Source organism: Sinocyclocheilus rhinocerous, unplaced genomic scaffold, assembly GCF_001515625.1.
Source record: "Sinocyclocheilus rhinocerous isolate Xijiao unplaced genomic scaffold, SAMN03320098_v1.1 scaffold1179, whole genome shotgun sequence".
Taxonomy (NCBI): Eukaryota; Metazoa; Chordata; class Actinopteri; order Cypriniformes; family Cyprinidae; genus Sinocyclocheilus; species Sinocyclocheilus rhinocerous.
Genome location: NW_015664997.1, coordinates 529,998 through 547,312, shown reverse-complemented (window position 1 = coordinate 547,312; position 17,315 = coordinate 529,998). Strand labels below are relative to the sequence as shown.

The following is a 17,315-nucleotide window of genomic DNA, read 5'->3' as shown; positions in this document are numbered from 1 at the left end:
TTTCTCCTCCACATCACGAGTAGACACGCCCCTTATTGCGGATTGGCTACAAGTTTGTTTTGCGATTCGGCCCGAATCAGTTTTCTAAAGTGTTTTTGAAAAATCACATACCCTGCCTTTAAAGGTTCTTCATGGAAGCATAGATGCCATTAAAGAATATTTATTTTAAAAGTGTTTATCTTTTGTTGTGTCAAGTCAAATTCTACTAAAAAATTATTTTAGAAGTTGTAGATAAAACAAAGATTATTGGAGTACATTTTAGAAAATACTATTTCAGTTTTTTACTTCAAAAAATAAACTTTTAATTAAATGTGTTATTTGCGGTTTCTTTCTAATTGTATGTGTGAGAGTTAACAACCGTTTCTTTGTAATTGTGTGTGAAATTTAATTGGAATCTCTGAGTGAAACTAGTTTTTTACACCTAAGTTTTTTTTCAGTGTGCATTTTGGCACAAGTTCATCTGTCACTTGGTAGAATCAATCAAAATTGTGCAGACACCTACATGTCAGATTGTGTCACATAACTTCATCCGCAAACTATGAACTATGCAAGGTAAAACAACAACAAACAAACACCCAAACTACATTAAATATGGTTTGATTGCAACGTGTTGTGTCAAACACAATTTGTTTTAATTATTATTTTATTTTTTTGCAGTAAGTTATTGAAATTCTAGAGATATTTAGAAAACTAATTGATTTTCCTATTCAGCCTAATCATATTACTAATTAATTCGGTCTAAGCAGTTCATAGAAATATTACAGCTTGGTCTCATTATTATTTGTAGCAATATTTGTAATGATTACACATAAGTTCACATTTAGATATACACTTAAATGTAAGGACTGTATGATGTATAAGGACATGTACAATGTATGTGGAAATATTCACATACATATTCACAGCCTCAGAATGATCATTAAAATGTTTAAAAATGCTTGTTGGAAGCAATTGCCTCATAGGCAGCACTGAGACAATCTCACGCCTACCCTAAAACTTATTACCTCTCAACAGTATAAAAATATAACAGGCCGATATATGGACAATGACAATAATTTCAGTTACAATATATTATTGTAGATATTGATATTTAAGCACACAACTAAAGGTTTTTGATATGTGTTTTAGATGCAAATCACTGTCTGTTATACATTTCAGTGTCTTTGCAAACACATGAAAACAATATGTGTGCTAGAACCACACATTACATATGAATACCTTCAGTTACTAATGAAATCACATTGAATATTAATACATTTCAGAGTTTGATATTACAGACATTTTTGTATGATAAACAATTTTGACACTGTGTTGCATCTCCATTAATGTCTAGTATAAAATCTGTATCCTGAAGCTAAGCCAGCTGAGCACCACTTATGTAAATGTGTTAGTTTCTCAGATATATTTTTTATCCTTTAATGAGAATCATTTGAGATTGGAATTACTGTACCGGATGAAAAGGTAATATTTGAATAGATAAACAGGTGTTCAGGAAAAAAAAATACATAATTACAAATCAAACTAAAAGCATGTGTGGTGGATTTTGGTCAGTTTGTATGTTGTTTACATGGTGGTGCTGTAAATTCATTTTTTATTACTTTGGCTCAGGCATCAATCCCATTGACAATTCCTTCCAGAGGTTTCTGTCAGTCCCATGGGTGTTTTAGTATCTTTGGCTGGCACACTCATCACCAAGCGCACATCTGTCCCGTCCATCTCAGAGAGAGTCTATAAGAAAATCCTCTTTATCACGACCGATTAAGAAGAGATTCTGCTTTTCGGCTCTTCAGATTTGATTGAAATTGAATCTTTTCATCTCAAGCAACATAAGCAATATAGACTGTACTGGAACAACCCTGTCATTAGTGTCATGCTTGAATGCTTATAGGTTATTAATTTTTCCGTAAACGTAATGCCAGTATAGGCTATTTTAACTCATTGGGCAGGGCCACTTTCTTCTCAAAATATACACTACTGTTCAAAATATTTTATTTTTTTACCCCTATGCTCACTAAGGCTGCTTTTATTTGATCAAAATACAGTAAAAATTGTGTGAATAATGTGAAACATTAAAATTCAAAATAACTGTTCTTTTTAATATATTTTAAAATGTGATTTATTCCTGTGATGGAAAATATGCATTTCAGCAGTTATTATTTGAATCTTCGGTGCCACATGATCCTTCAGAAAGCTTTCTAATATGCTGATTTGGTTCTTAAGTAAATCACAGTTGAAAATGATTGTGGTGCTTAATATTTTTGTGGAAAATACATACCATTTTTTTTTCAGGATTCTTTGATGAATAGAAAGTTCAACAACAGCATTTATTTGAAATATAAATTGTAATAAAAATGTGTATCAATGTAAAGTGTTTATTGTCTATTTCGATCGGTTTAATGCATCTTTTCTTTATAAAATTATTATACAGAATTCTTTTCTTTTTTCAAAAAATCATACTGACACCAAACTTTTGTAAGGTAGTGCACCTGCGTGAAAATGTTCTCATCGTTTTTTGATGTTGTTCTAAAGCTATATGGATTCCTTTCTTCTGCTGAACAAAACATACGGAAAATGTCAGGTGTTCTTTTTGTCTATATAGTCTAATGTTTTCTGATCCCAAGTGTTCATCGAAATATTTTTTATAGTGCTGTCAAACAATTAATCACATCCAAAATAAAAGTTTTGTTTACATAATACATGAGTGTGTACTGTGTATATTTATTATGTATATATAATACACACACATGCATGTATATATTTCAGAAAAATATGCTATGTTTACATTTTAAATTTATTTATACATAATATAAATTATATGAATATAAATATATGCATGTAAATACATGTAAATATAAAAAAAAAATACATGCATGTGTGTGTATTTATATATACATAATAAATATACACAGTACACACACATATTATGTAAACAAAAACTTTTATTTTGGATGCGATTAATCGCGATTAATCGTTTGACAGTGTAACACGTGTCTAAGGAATTGGCAATAATTTAATAAATGAATTGCTGTTATTGCAGATAGAATTGAATGGATCAGAAGATTTAGAGATCGTAAAGGAGGTGGCGGGTTGTGGTGAGAAACAACAGACATGCACAAAGTAAAATTTGTACTTGGAATGTAATTGTTCCTTTTGATATAAAGTGGAAATAATAAACAAAACAAAAGAAAGTAATTTACAATGTCATACAATAAAGATCAACTATGAAAACTTCCCTTGAGTGCACTCTTCTTTCACCCCAAAAATATACACAGACCGGTCAGAAATGTCAGAAAGAAATAAAATAAAAAAAGAAATGAATAAAAGAAATAACTTTTCTCTCAAAATATCACAGCTGTCCCGATAAGGACTTTGGTGTCAATCAAATGGGTTATGGGTAACCATATACAAGCAATAGTTCAATGTTCTGTAAAGTACTGATCAGTTTCTTCTCTTTTCCCGTCTCTTTTTTTTATTGTCAATTCCCTCAAGGAAGGGAACTTAATAATTCTTTAGATTAGGATCATCTTGCTTTCATAAAGCAAGGCTGATAATTTAAGGAAAGGATATTGTCCTCTTCTTTATGATGTGTCGTCCTTTTTCCTCTGTAGCAGATTTGGTTGGCTCGCCATCAAATGTGAAGTTTCACAGGATGTCACAGAAGATCACAGGGGTGTCACGAATCCATAGAATCAAGAAGAAAATAAAATAAAATAGAAAAAAACACAAAGAAAAAAACCTGGCCTGATCACAGACCAGAACATTCATTTAGTGAATTCAAGAATAATTTCACATGAAAGATCAAAACCAATCAAAATAAACAATTAAACATACAATTACAAATACCATTTTTTTTTCAACGATATATATATACACACTCATTTACCGTATTGGCCCGAATATAAGACGACCCTGATTATAAGACGACCCCCCTTTTTCCAGATGTACCTTTTGGAAAAAGGCTTTTTAAAAACCAAATCTTGTTTTTTTCTCAGTAAAACACATTTTGTCTTCAATTATTTTCATATTGCATATTTTTCCTATTTTAATTTTTGTTTTGAAAGTATGGTAAAAACTGGTAAAATGTACCAACAATCACATTTAAAAAATATACAATTTTTGATATACCATTAAAAAAAAAAACAGGTAGCCCATCTGAATTAGGACATTAGGCTATCCATCTAATAGTAGCCCACCAAAATCTTATTAACAGTAGAAGTAAAATCTTACTGTAGTCTTCAAATCTGGGTACTGACTTACGTTTTAAAATCACAAAGGGAGTTTGGTCCCATCAGGCTAACGTGACAGTCACGACTCATGCAGCTGTAAGGTTTTCTGCTTCTTTTGTTTTTACTCGCGATCTTTACAACACGCATTACATTATTTTGGCGCCACCTATTGTTGTGGGTGTATTATTGACATGTCAAAGTCTAGACCCTGAATATAAGACGACCGCGTTCTCAGATGTATTTCCAAGAAAAAAACATCGTCTTATATTCGGGTCAATACGGTACCTCTGTATCAACGTTTTTTTTCTCTTACTCAGGCACTTCTCTTACACAGGCACGTGACCAACAATGGCGTCGGTGAACTGCAGTAAACAACATGCGGTTCACTATGACCGCTTAGACTGAAATAATGAAATTAAACAATAACACATACAAATATAATTTTTACAAGAAATGATATCAGTTATTTACCTCTATAATCGATTTTACTCTTACACAGGCGCGTCTCTTACACACTGCGTGTGACCAACAATGGCGTCGTGAACTGAAATGAACAATAATCACGCGGTTCACTATGACATTTATAACTACTTAGATCGAAATACAAATGAGAAAAGGGAAATAAACTTTACAGTTCACTGCAACTAAATAACCATTTTGCATCTTATGGAGTTTTTATACATTCTTTTTACCATTGATTATATTATGCTGACTCACTGAGTAAAATGTGACTCAACAATATTCAATCGGCTTCTTCAGATACTGGATGGCTCGAAATAAATCAATTCTAATACTTTTTATATATTTTCATTGAACTAATGTGGTGAATTGATGTCACCAGATTCAAAAGACATGTTTATGGACTGTTAAAATCTAATTATTATAATATACTGGTGTTTACAGGTACTGCACTCAAGACCTTCACGTCAAACCATTTCCGAACAGCAACCAGAAAACACTCTGTACTGTCAGATTGAACAGTTGGACCTGTGAAGAGAGCGATGGACAGGAGTTAAAGACTGCACATCAGCCAAGCGATTAGTGGAGGAGAGCAGCGTGTGGGGGAAGAGTGAGTGACAGGCGGTTCGTGGCCCTGTGCAGGTAGACGTTCATGCTTGGCTGAGCTGCACTCAGACAGGGGAGATGACCCGGAGTTTGGCCAAAATGTTTACTGGCAGATGTGTTTTAAAGGAGTCCTCCTTAGCTGGTCATGGCAGTGGAAAATACCCTGCTGTTCAGCGCATCTGCAACACTCCACTCATCCATGGTTCTACCTACAAGAATCCTGACCATTTAAAAAGAAATGATGGAGAAGCTGGCCATGCCTTGTATTCCTCTTTTTCTTTCTCTCACTCACTCCCTCCTTCCCTTTCTTTTTTCCATACCATTGAACCCCTGTCAATGTTAGGCTTGAAGGCAAATTCTTTCCCCCCTTTGCACCCTGTTTCACATTACTTTTAAGTCTAGTGCTGGCCTGGCCTGAGCCCCTGAGCTCAGAAGTTAAGATTTGTGATGCGCAGATGACATGAGCAGGGAGTTGCTGGTGGCTGTTCAGACGCTTTTGCAAACCAAAGCCCATAATGTGTTATATGATGTGACTGGAAACCAGCACCAGCAAACTGCTGTTTTCCCAACACTGTATACTTATTAGACTGACGGACGGATCACCATATGGTAGTGAGGAGTACCCGTCAAAAGTTTTGTACCAGCATTTTCACTTAGAAATCCTGATTCATCAATAAGTTTGCACTACAATTTTTTTCTAAATTTACCATAACATTTGCAACCAGCTGAAACCACACATACGAAAAATTGCATACTTCCGGTGGCCCTGGATATGTCTAGCATTCAATATATGGCAAAGTGTGGGGTTAGTAAGATTTAAGTTTTTTTTTTTTTTTTTGACAAAAATATATATATATTTTTATTCAGCAAGGAATGCATTAAATTGATTGAAAGTGACAGTAAAAAGTTTTGATACAAAAATAAGTGCTGTTCTTTTGAACTTTATATTCATTAAAGAATCTTGAAAAAGTCACGGTTTCCACAAAAAATATTAAGCAGCACAACTATTTTCACCTAGGACAATAATAAGAAATTTAATGTTTCTTGAGCATCAGTTCAGCATATTAAAATGATTTCTGAAGGCTCAGAAATGTGACACTGATGACTGGAGTAATTGCTGCTGAAAATTAACCTTTGCCATCAGATGAATAAGTTATACTGTATTTTTGACTAAATAAATGCAGCATTTGTAAGCATAAGAGACTTCTGTCAAAAACATGTTGGTATTACACTTTATTTTACAGTGTCCTTGCTACACATTCCATGTATTTACTATATAACAGTAAATTATGCATAATTAAAAAAAACTAGCCCTAAACCAGACCCTAACCATATAATATTATACAGTACTTATTTGTGTAATTACACTGTAACAAGGCCACCTTAAAATAAAATGATACCCAACTGTTTAATGAGTTGGGTTTTGTGAATTGCACATTTGATTTTACTTGAAGATCTTGCTGCGCATGCTCCACACATGAAACTGGGTGTGCGGAGAGTGCAAGTACGTATAGGAGACAGAGGTGTAGCCCTTTTCTATATTATATATGAGCATGACTTACTGTGTTCACTTGTAGTGAGCACACACTCCCTCATTTACAATTATTTGGATTCAATAATATTACAACAAAAGTAAATTAATGTTGTTGTAACGATCCACTGAGGCAAGTTGAAGTGAACCCAAGTGCAGTTTATTTAAACCTTGAACAAATACAATCAGAAACAACCTTGGCTTGACTAGAAACATGTAATGACCATGACCATGAAAACAAACTCACCTACAGTGGTTACACAGACAAAGCTAGACAATGGACAATGAAACATGAGGGCTATATATACAAAGAGACTAATGACAAACAAGGAACACCTGGAATAATCAAGACAATAAACCAATGGAAACACAGGAGACATGACTCAAACCAATCAATCAGAACACATGAACAAGACAACCAATAGCAGGATCACATGAGGGCAAGGGAAACACATGACAGGATCCATGACTATGAAAAAATAAATAAATAAGACATGAAAACAATGAACATGAAACAAAACCAACATTACAGTTGTAAATCGGACAGATGTTTTGTATGAGAATGTTTTCTGTGCACATAAATATGCAAATTATAAGCAAATGAGGCAAACTGACTGTGTGAATGTAGCCTGTCAGAGCAGTATATGGAAATGTATTGTCACAGCGATGCTGATTTTGCTATTTAAATCACATAGTTACATAGTCTGATGCTATGTACACTGTTGCACAAACATGCACCATGACATCTGCCTACAATGCTGTTTAGTATAATTACAGATGGTAGGGGAACGTTCGCATTCACGTAAAAGCATCTAACTGATGTTTGTGATATCATAGGCACTGGTTGCAGATAAAGGCCACCCTGTTGCGGAGCATGATGTGTTTGTGCTCTGGGCTGGATACTGCTATAATAAAGAGCTTTATAGGAGCGACAGTAAAGGTTGATTTATACTTCTGCGTCGGACCTACGCCGTAGCTTTTACGTCGTAGGCTATGCGTCAGTTTTAATTTATACTTCTGCGTAGTTGTCCGCGTCAACGTGCAGTACACATGCAAACCGCTAGTCAGCAGTGTCCATGGGCATGTTGCTGGTGTAACCCGCAGTACCACGGCAAAAGCCGAAGAAGAAGCGGCTCGTCGGAGAAGCATTATAGCAGTGACGGCGGCAAATAAATATCAAATCGGGAGGGTTCTTGCAGACCAATCACAGCGCTGGCGGTCTGCGTAGAATTGACGCGCTGTTAGATTTTTGGAGAGGTGCACGTCAGGCTACGGCGTATGGGTGTGCGTCTATGTGTAGGCTACGGCGTAGGTCCGACGCAGAAGTATAAATCAGCCTTAAGCCACCCTGGTGCTAACACTCACACTCTCCCGCCTGTAGGGTGGTCATAGCTCACTGAGCAGCTATATCGCTGTGACAATGAGCTTTTAAATCCAACACAACCCTCTTAGCCCTCCGAGTCTCCACTGGAACATGACCAACATTAACTCTTGAAGTAGAATGTGGGAAAGCCTATTTGTGGACATATGTACTGTATGTATGAGGTCATAAACCATAAACAAAATGGAGCTTATAAAAAATATCAAGTAGATATAACTGTATATATAAAATAAAGTAAACAAACATTTATATTTACATTTAAAAATTAAATCAAAAGAATGAATATTTTTAGTAGTTTCCTTTAAAAAATTGACTAAACTGCTCATTAGTAATAGTATACTCCTGTAGATCCTTGTGTCAAGTCTCTTAAAGTATGAGATCATTTGTCCTTTTTATGACCAGAAAACATGTTCAGGTTGCAAAATGGCATGTGGTGTAACTACCCAAATATGTATATATTTATATATTTGTAAATTAATAATTTATGATATTTGTAAACAAACACACACACACACACACACACACATATATATATTGTATAAATGGTATATTGGTACTTTGGTATTTGGTATTCTGGTGTTTGGTAAATTATATAAAAGTTTTCCAAAGCCATGTGAAAGCAACATAAATATAAAGTGTACATTTCTAAGAGCTTAGCACGTGTTTTAAACTACATTTTAAAAATATTTTTCTTTTTTTTTATCATGTATACACTTACAGTACATGTCACAGACCCTTGTCATCGCCACATCGTTTAAGTTGTTCACCACTTATTAGTCTCTATATTTTTATTTATTAAATTTTTTAGTTTGTTGCAGCTAAAGTATATCAGGCATCTCACTAGGGGGGCTTCTGTGCCGAGGGCTTTGTTTTTGCTTGAGAAATGTCCCTACAGGCCAGCAGATATAGAGCAAGAAAAAAAAAACACTCAGCCATCACACCTGAGAGAAAAGAGAGTTTTAGCAAGCCAACAGCAAACAGCTCAAATCTTTCTCAGCCAGAGCTGACAACAGCCAGACAGGCTTTCCCCTGGTGACTGTGCCTGCTGATAATTTACTTTTCTGGGGAGGACATGTTTGTCGGAGGAAACAATTGGCAGGTTAAATAATTGATAGGGGACATTTTATTGAGGCACACCAAGATTTTGCCGCTGACCCTGAGTCAAGGTCACTGTGACTGAAGGTTTCATTTAAAAAATCTCTGACATGAATGTTACAATCACTTAGTGTTGTTAAAACCTCAATTTACAAGCTTAATTCAGCTGGGTGATATGAACAGCTGAACAGCAGATATGTCAAGCTCTGACAGGTTTGAGTGTGACTGTATATACGTATATGCCCACCTATGTAAATTGGAGCTATGCTTGTCTTTCCATTCCCATACATCTGACAGCTATATGGCCATTCTGTTCAGTAAAGCATGAGTATGTGAATCCTAATTTAAAGATGAATCCACTGTGGAGTATTTTGCAATGGCAGATATCCTTTATTAAAAATAGACATAGCTGGCTTGACGAGAGCAAGTCCAGAACAAATATGGATGTTTAGTTACACCGCTTCTCTGCTTATTTATGAGGTGATCATTCTTCCACACTCCCGCTAATGCATTTATATTTATTTCATAAATGTCACTGGCCATTGACTTAAATCCTACATCATTTATTTAAAAGCATTAAGATGTTCTTGGAAAATTTTAACTTAGAGAGTAGCTACACAGTTTTAAAGTTTGGAAATTCTGGATTCCACAGAAATATTTACAGTATGTTTGTATTTCATATAATAGGCCAAAATAATGTAACTTTTGCACACTTTTAAAATCACCATCACTTATTTAATGTGCTCTCTGATAATAGTGATGATTTATTTGCTTATGTTATGTTTATGGGTTAATGACATGATTTATTTATTTATTTTTTGCATTAAAATACATGCAACATTAAAAGAATTAAATTCCTGAATTCCTGAATAGAAAGTTATAATAAATATTTTTTTTAACAAAACTGCTTCATGCTTATTAGTATTTGAAAAAAAAAAATTACAACATGTAATTAAAGCAAAGTCATGTGGTGTGAAAAGGAATTAAGACATGAGCCCTGCCTGTCATGACGTCTAGTAATAGCATTGTCTTGAAGTATGCAAGGAAAATGTGCACTTGATGGTTACACTACATGACATTTTTTTTAGAGTCATTAAATGAAAACTTTTGTTGAAATGGTATACATTTTTTAAAAACAAACATGAATACAAAAAGTAAATTCGTAAAACTGTGTTTTAAAATGTATTTTAAAGTAGTTTTTCTTTTCAATATGGACATTCTTGTGTGCAATTGACCCTTACATATATTAAATATGAATATAAGAATTGATATGAAGTGAGTGTATGTATTTAAGTTGAATATATTGTTTAAATAATTATTAAAACTGTGACCTGTATTCATGTAGCACTAGTGTGCCTGTGTGGTGACTACAGGAATGTGTTTGCAACACTGCTAGGGCTTGTTACATCTTTAATTTGGGACCAAAATCCTACTTCCCACCAATACCATGTGAATCTTATTTAACTAAAACTGTTCAGCAATGAGATTCCCTTTAATTCGTGAGACAATAACCGAGCGAGAGGCATGGGTATTATGAAGAAGATTAGCAGTGCAGGTTGGACGGATCCAACAGCTGCCATTCGTTCTGTTTAATTCAGGAGGTTTCCTGTAAGCTGGTGAATCCACTATCACAAGCACCTCTGAGACTCCCTTGCTCCAAGGCTGTGCAAGCCAAATGTTTTTTGAAGTGCAAATGCGATGACGGGAACTGCCTTGATGGCCTTGGCTGTGACACATGCACCTTGGGGCTAGGTCAACAACATCAGGCCTCGCCGTTCTTACACAGGTTGCACGGGGGGCCTTGGACGCGAGCCGCCTGCCCTTCCAGCGGCGTGACGGTGGACTGCAACACTGGCACAGGAATCACAATATGAGTCACAATGCTTCCACCTTGTCGATATTACCGCCTTCCCCTCCTTTTCTGTCCTTCAGCCTCATGGAGCAGGAAGGTCTGACTCTAGCTGTCAGCTGGGGTGTAGAGGGTTTGACCTGGCCTTTCCTGTGACCAACCTTCTCCTCATTCCAATGCTCGGTCCTCCTCCATTGCGTCGCTACCCCTCCAACATCCCACCGCAGAGCTGGAAGCCTGCCGAGTGCTCCGACATGGTTGCCCCCTTTCTAGAAAAATTAAACTGCTGGAATTGAAGAGAGCAAAGCCAGGAGGTGAGCGCAAGAGAGACCCATGTCTCGCCTGTTACTGTTTAATTAGCCTACTGGGCTTTTGAGGCCTTGAGAAATGGCGGTGTAGATCCGACCTTCTTAATCCCAACCTGCCATAAACAAGTCCCGAGCCCACCGCCCGGTCCACTCTGGCAGGGATGGGAGAGAAAGTCCCCGATGTACCTGTCAAAAGACTTAAATCTCACCTCGATTTTCCCCTGAAGGCTTTGGAGGAACCATTTTTAATCCTGCCCCCCTTATTAGATGCATGATTTTATTGATTCCTTCTCCTCTGCTGCTCTTTATAGTGTAGCTATTATGGTAGAAGAGAATAAAAGAGTAGTGATTTAAAACATCGCAGTGCAGGACTCAATGAAGCCGGGATTGCCTGGGACACTTGGCAGCGCAGACGTGTCTTTATCCACAAGCATGCTGACATAAAAATGATCAAAACGTCCCAGCTCTCTTTTTGTGATCCTGCTCATCCTCTCCTTAGTTTATCAACATCTCTGAGAATTTGGAGAAGGTAAAAAGCATGTCTGTTACTTTTATGAAAAGTGAGAATGGTACCCTGCATCGGTAGTGATTATGACACATAAATCAAAGAGGAATGTTGCTTGATGTAGACATACTTCTTTTACTAAACTCAGGAGAGGCAGAAGCAACAAAGACTGAAGGCTGGTCTTGTAGTGCGATGTCATCATTGTTGCTGTGTTCTTTGAAGGCAACTCCCATATTGAGGATCAATCACGTTAAATCAGCCGCTTCAGATTATAGAGGAGGCATGTTCGGTGTCCATTTTCTATGCTCATAAATGAATACAGAACCGAAGCTATGAAGAGACAAAGAAAGGAAAACAGTGGACTGAAGAGCTACTTTCACTATTTTCACTAGTTTTAAATCTATACAGTGCATGTAGAGGCAGGTCTAGCTATCATGTCTTGGAATTGTATCTTTGACATGTCAAAATGGCAGACATTGGTTGAATCCGTGAGTCCTCTACGGGCGTAGACATCATCCCCTAGAGAGACGTTTTGAGTTTGGATATGCCTACACAAGATAGGCTGTTTTTTTAGGCCTATTGTTTCTCTTATGGTGTGGCGCATTACCTCTTCACTCAAATCACAGCTGGAAGATGAGCAGGAACATTTTTTCCCAGGTGTCAAATGCCATCGCCTTCATCTGCGTCACTTTGTCCTGCTTGGACACAGCCTGACACGTAGCCCAGTCCAGCTGAGAGGGTGAAATATATTTGGTCACTGTCCTCTACCTCTCCATACAGGATTAATTAAACATGTGCTTTTCAAGGGTAATTCAGGTTGACAGGGTCTTTACATCATTAAGTGTGAAAAGATGACAAATTGCATTAACTAACGCAGAGCTACAGTCAGCAAGTCATAAATAATTACCTCTTTTCAGACTTGTCATAAAACTGAATTATTTTCAGCCAAAAATTTATTCTTAACTTTCAAAGCAGGGATTATGGTAAATTTAAGGGATTTTTGTTTCTTATTCATGAGCATAATTTTTAAATATGCCATGACTTATTGGTGCTCATTTGATCAGGGAACAAGAAAACTCAATGCTGACATCTCCTCCACCCATTTGATGACTTACAAGTTTGTATAAGGGCATAATAGAGCTGGATGGTGCTCATGTGTATATATATATAAATATATACCTATCATAGTCTCATGACAAACTTGTAATGATTTGTATGATTTAACATTGTTTAAAAAAAAAAATCACAAAATATGGTCGAGTTAGCACATTAAAAAATTTGAATTTTACTCCCACTTGTGAAAAAAAAATACCCTTTAGCATACAGGTGCATCTCAATAAATTAGAATGTCGTGGAAAAGTTCATTTATTTCAGTAATTCAACTCAAATTGTGAAACTCGTGTATTAAATAAATTCAATGCACACAGACTGAAGTAGTTTAAGTCTTTGGGTCTTATGAAGTATTCTAATTTGTTGAGAGTGAATTGGTGGGTTTTTGTTAAATGTGAGCCAAAATCATCACAATTAAAAGAACCAAAGACTTAAACTACTTCAGTCTGTGTGCACTGAATTTATTTAATACACGAGTTTCACAATTTGAGTTGAATTACTGAAATGAACTTTTCCACGACATTCTAATTTATTGAGATGCACCTGTACTTTTAAAAATAGTACTTATTACAGAAATAATATACTTTTAAAGAATATATGCATTTAATTACATGTTAGTTAAAATTTTATTAAATAAAAAAGAAACATTTAATTAAAGGGATAGTTCAGCCAAAAAAATCTATCATCATTTACTCATGTCTCACTCTTACTACCAGGGTAAGTGGAATGGATTGTAACAGTATAGAAAACATGAACATCAGTATAAATTATGTACATGCATTTGTTTTGTTAATCAAATTTACTCCTACAACCTCTTTGCCTATCTTCACCACATTTTATTTTGGGGTAACACTTTAGTTTAGGGACCATGCATATTATTAGCATACTGGCTGTTTATTAATATTATAAAGCACATATTAATGCCTTATTCTGCATAACCATATTTTAGATCCCTTCATCCTACCCCACACCTAAACTTAACTACCTTACTAAAAATTAATAAGCAGCAAATTAAGTGCGTTAGTGAGTATTGGTCCTCAAACTAAAGTGTGACATATTTTTGGATTTTTTAATAAAAAAGAGAGAAGAAAGAAACATTATATTCTAAAACAGTAAACAAGTTGTAAAAGTTGAACAAATGAGTTAAAACATGAACTGTGTGTGTGTGTGTATACATGACCATAAGCACACTTTGAGGACAAATTTGTAACCAGAAGGGAGTCAAATCTGACAAAAACTCATTTTGGTGACATCATCATTTGTGAAAATGGTATAAAAAAAACAGTAAATAAAATCTTGGTAGGTCCAATAGATGTATTATTACCAAAGAAGTGTGTGTGTATATATATATATATATATATATATATGAATGAAGAGATCAGATGCAAATGTCTCTAAATGCCTTCTGAAATTTTCTTCTAAAATGAGCAGTTTTATCAGGCTCCTATATTTATGTTCAGTTATTTCACTTAAATTGCATAGAAAAGGACCTATACATTGCCATTAGAGTAAAATGACTGAACCTAAATATAGCAGCCTGAGAAAAAAATGCTCATTTTAGACGAAAATTCCAGATGGCACTTAGAGGCTTTTGCATCTGAACTCTTTATATATATATATATATATGTATGTATGTATGTATGTATAAATAAATAACCAAATTTAACAAGAGGACCCGTTTCAGACGTTACATATTAATTTAACATGCATTAACCTAATCTCAAATCAAATTAGAAGTCTTTCGTCCTGGAAATATTTGTAACTCCTATCATCTCAGGATGATGCTTGTCCGTAGGATTTCGCAACGTGATCTCATGATAATTTGTATGTATTTTACGTAAAATGTGGTACTATAAAACGTACATTTACTTACGTTTTTACAGGCACTAAAACGTACAATACTGACGTATTTTCAGCATTTAAACGTACAAAACTGACGTATTGACGACACCTAAAAATGAATCCTTATGAATATTGAAATCGCGGCATTCATTTTATTAGTTTTTAGTTGTCATATGAATTACCTTGTTTTCAGTTGTATTATTAAATTGTTTACTCATTTACTTATGAAATGATAACATTTCGTTTTGTTGTGTGATTTCTGCTGCCAGCTCGTTTCCAAGAATATGCCTACATAATGTTAAACACGACTTTAGTTTAAACCTTAAAATAAATAACATTTCTGCAATCGTTTAACATTTACTTGTCATGTAATGCTTACTTTGATTGCCATGGGCTACAAACGGCGTTTTCTCCGACATGCTGTGACTGACAATAGAACTATAAAATATTCCAAAAACACAACATAATTACGAAATGAAACAATTTTATTAGTGCGCTGAAAATTACTAAAATGGTTATTTTTTTCTGCGTATTTCGGTCATTTGCGTTTTATCCTTTCATATTTCGTTTTGTGCTTGTAAATGTTACGTATTAATACCTACGTATAAACAGACCAGGCTGGATTTCATCACTGTACCTAATTTCTAAGTCGTTAAACTGACTGTATTACAAATGTCCCTGGTTTCCACTATTCCACTCTGGCAGAAACAGAGTAATCATACTGTATATGGGTTATAATCTGAAACTGGGATGGTGACAGGCGTAATCACAGTCAGTAATGTCCCATCTTCTGTCTGGCCTCTTGTCTTGTGATCTCTTGTGATCTTTAGTTTGATTTGATATGGAATAGCATGTCTGCACAGGCACATAAAACAGGCAAGCTGCACTAAAAGAACCTGCTGCCTGCCCTTGTTACCCATTCCCACTCTCTAAAGGCTGAGACATTTCCTTCATACTCTGCTCTGCCATTTTGGTTGGCCACTTAGCATTCTGCTACATTGCTGACAGAACAGACCAGTCACTTTCTCTGATATCTGTTGGCAGCTCTCTCTCTCGCTCTTGTGCCTCACGCCAACTTTCCATCTCCTTTAGTTTCTATTAACCGCAGTGAACAAACATCTGACTTTGTTGATTTGTCCCATCATTCTGACCGGATAATGTAGCTTTGTACTTTTATTGGTTCTCTGTTCTGTAATGAAGACTTACAAAAGAAGGGAGAATCTCAGTTGCATGCAGAAATCCGATCTGTTGATTAATGCTCCAGCTTTACAGCCTTACGCCTCAGTGCACCGTCAGTGGGAAAGCTTTTTTCATGGTTTATTTAACAGAGAGTCATTCTGATTAGCGGGGAGGAAAGATACTTTAAGAGGCACAATGACTAGATGGGACTTGTCAGCAGGTTTGCCTTCTTAAGGGACAGTTTCAAGACACAGGGAGGGAAAGAAAGTGGAGAGTTGTGGCTAAATGAAGGTTGCTGCTTCTAGAAGACTCCCTGGCACATTAACATTTCCCTTTCAAAGAGATTATGCACTTTCTTTTAACCACATTTTACACCGCATGTTTCTCTTGCACTTTAACAGCAGCCTGAATCTTTATTTGACAATTTCTCACCGATTCTTGTGTTTTGGGTCAAAACAGGTTACAGAATTTAAAAAAAAGAAAATGTATGCATTAAGGAATTATTTTTATTTTTCTGTCCAACATTTTTAAGGGCTTTTCTTTATTTGAAGTCTCCTGCTTTTTTTTCTTTTTCTTATAAAATGTGTATTTCTCTTTGATTACATATGGCAACACCATTAGATACAAAAATAATCAAATATTTATTATACACGTTGAGAGTTATTCACTTCACTTGAATGAATAAATGAATTGAGATTTTGAATAGATTTATTAAATGCAGCAGACATTTAGTTTTTTCCTGGTGTTGCAAACTAGCAAAAGGACCTACTTAAAATTATTTAAAAGAAATGTAATATAAACAGAAATTCCATTGGAATTGAATAGAAAATCGATATTATTTTGGGTAAAAATGTACATATTAAAATAAAATAAAAAAAACACTAGAAATATTGTTTCTTGTACAAGCAATTTTAAACCTCAAGAAGAAGAAACGAAAGAGAGCTCAAATCGTTACTCACGTGCTGTTCTCGCACACAATCAAAGCGCGCACAAGCATAGAGACGTGTTTCAGACAGCGCGGAAATATAGAGTTGCGTATACATACACATAAAATTAGCCTATGTTAAAAATCCCTCACGGCATTGTCATTCTCTGTGTTTTAATTTTTTTTTCTCTTGCTTATCCGAAAAAAAATTGTCTGATATGTGACTCAAAAAAACCCACAATATAATGCATTGAACCACTATATAATGCTATTATAATACTATATAATAGCCTAATATA

General features: G+C 35.3%; 1 long non-coding RNA gene across 1 annotated transcript; it reads right to left on the bottom strand.

Annotated features, from left to right (window-relative positions):
- Positions 1–10,535: 10,535 nt before the first annotated feature.
- On the bottom strand, positions 10,536–12,686 carry LOC107730694 (uncharacterized). Its single transcript, XR_001638708.1, has 3 exons — positions 12,568–12,686; positions 12,091–12,290; positions 10,536–11,967 (listed from the first exon to the last, which is right to left on the bottom strand). It is a non-coding gene; the product is annotated as an uncharacterized LOC107730694 (long non-coding RNA).
- Between the last annotated feature and the right edge of the window lie 4,629 nt (positions 12,687–17,315).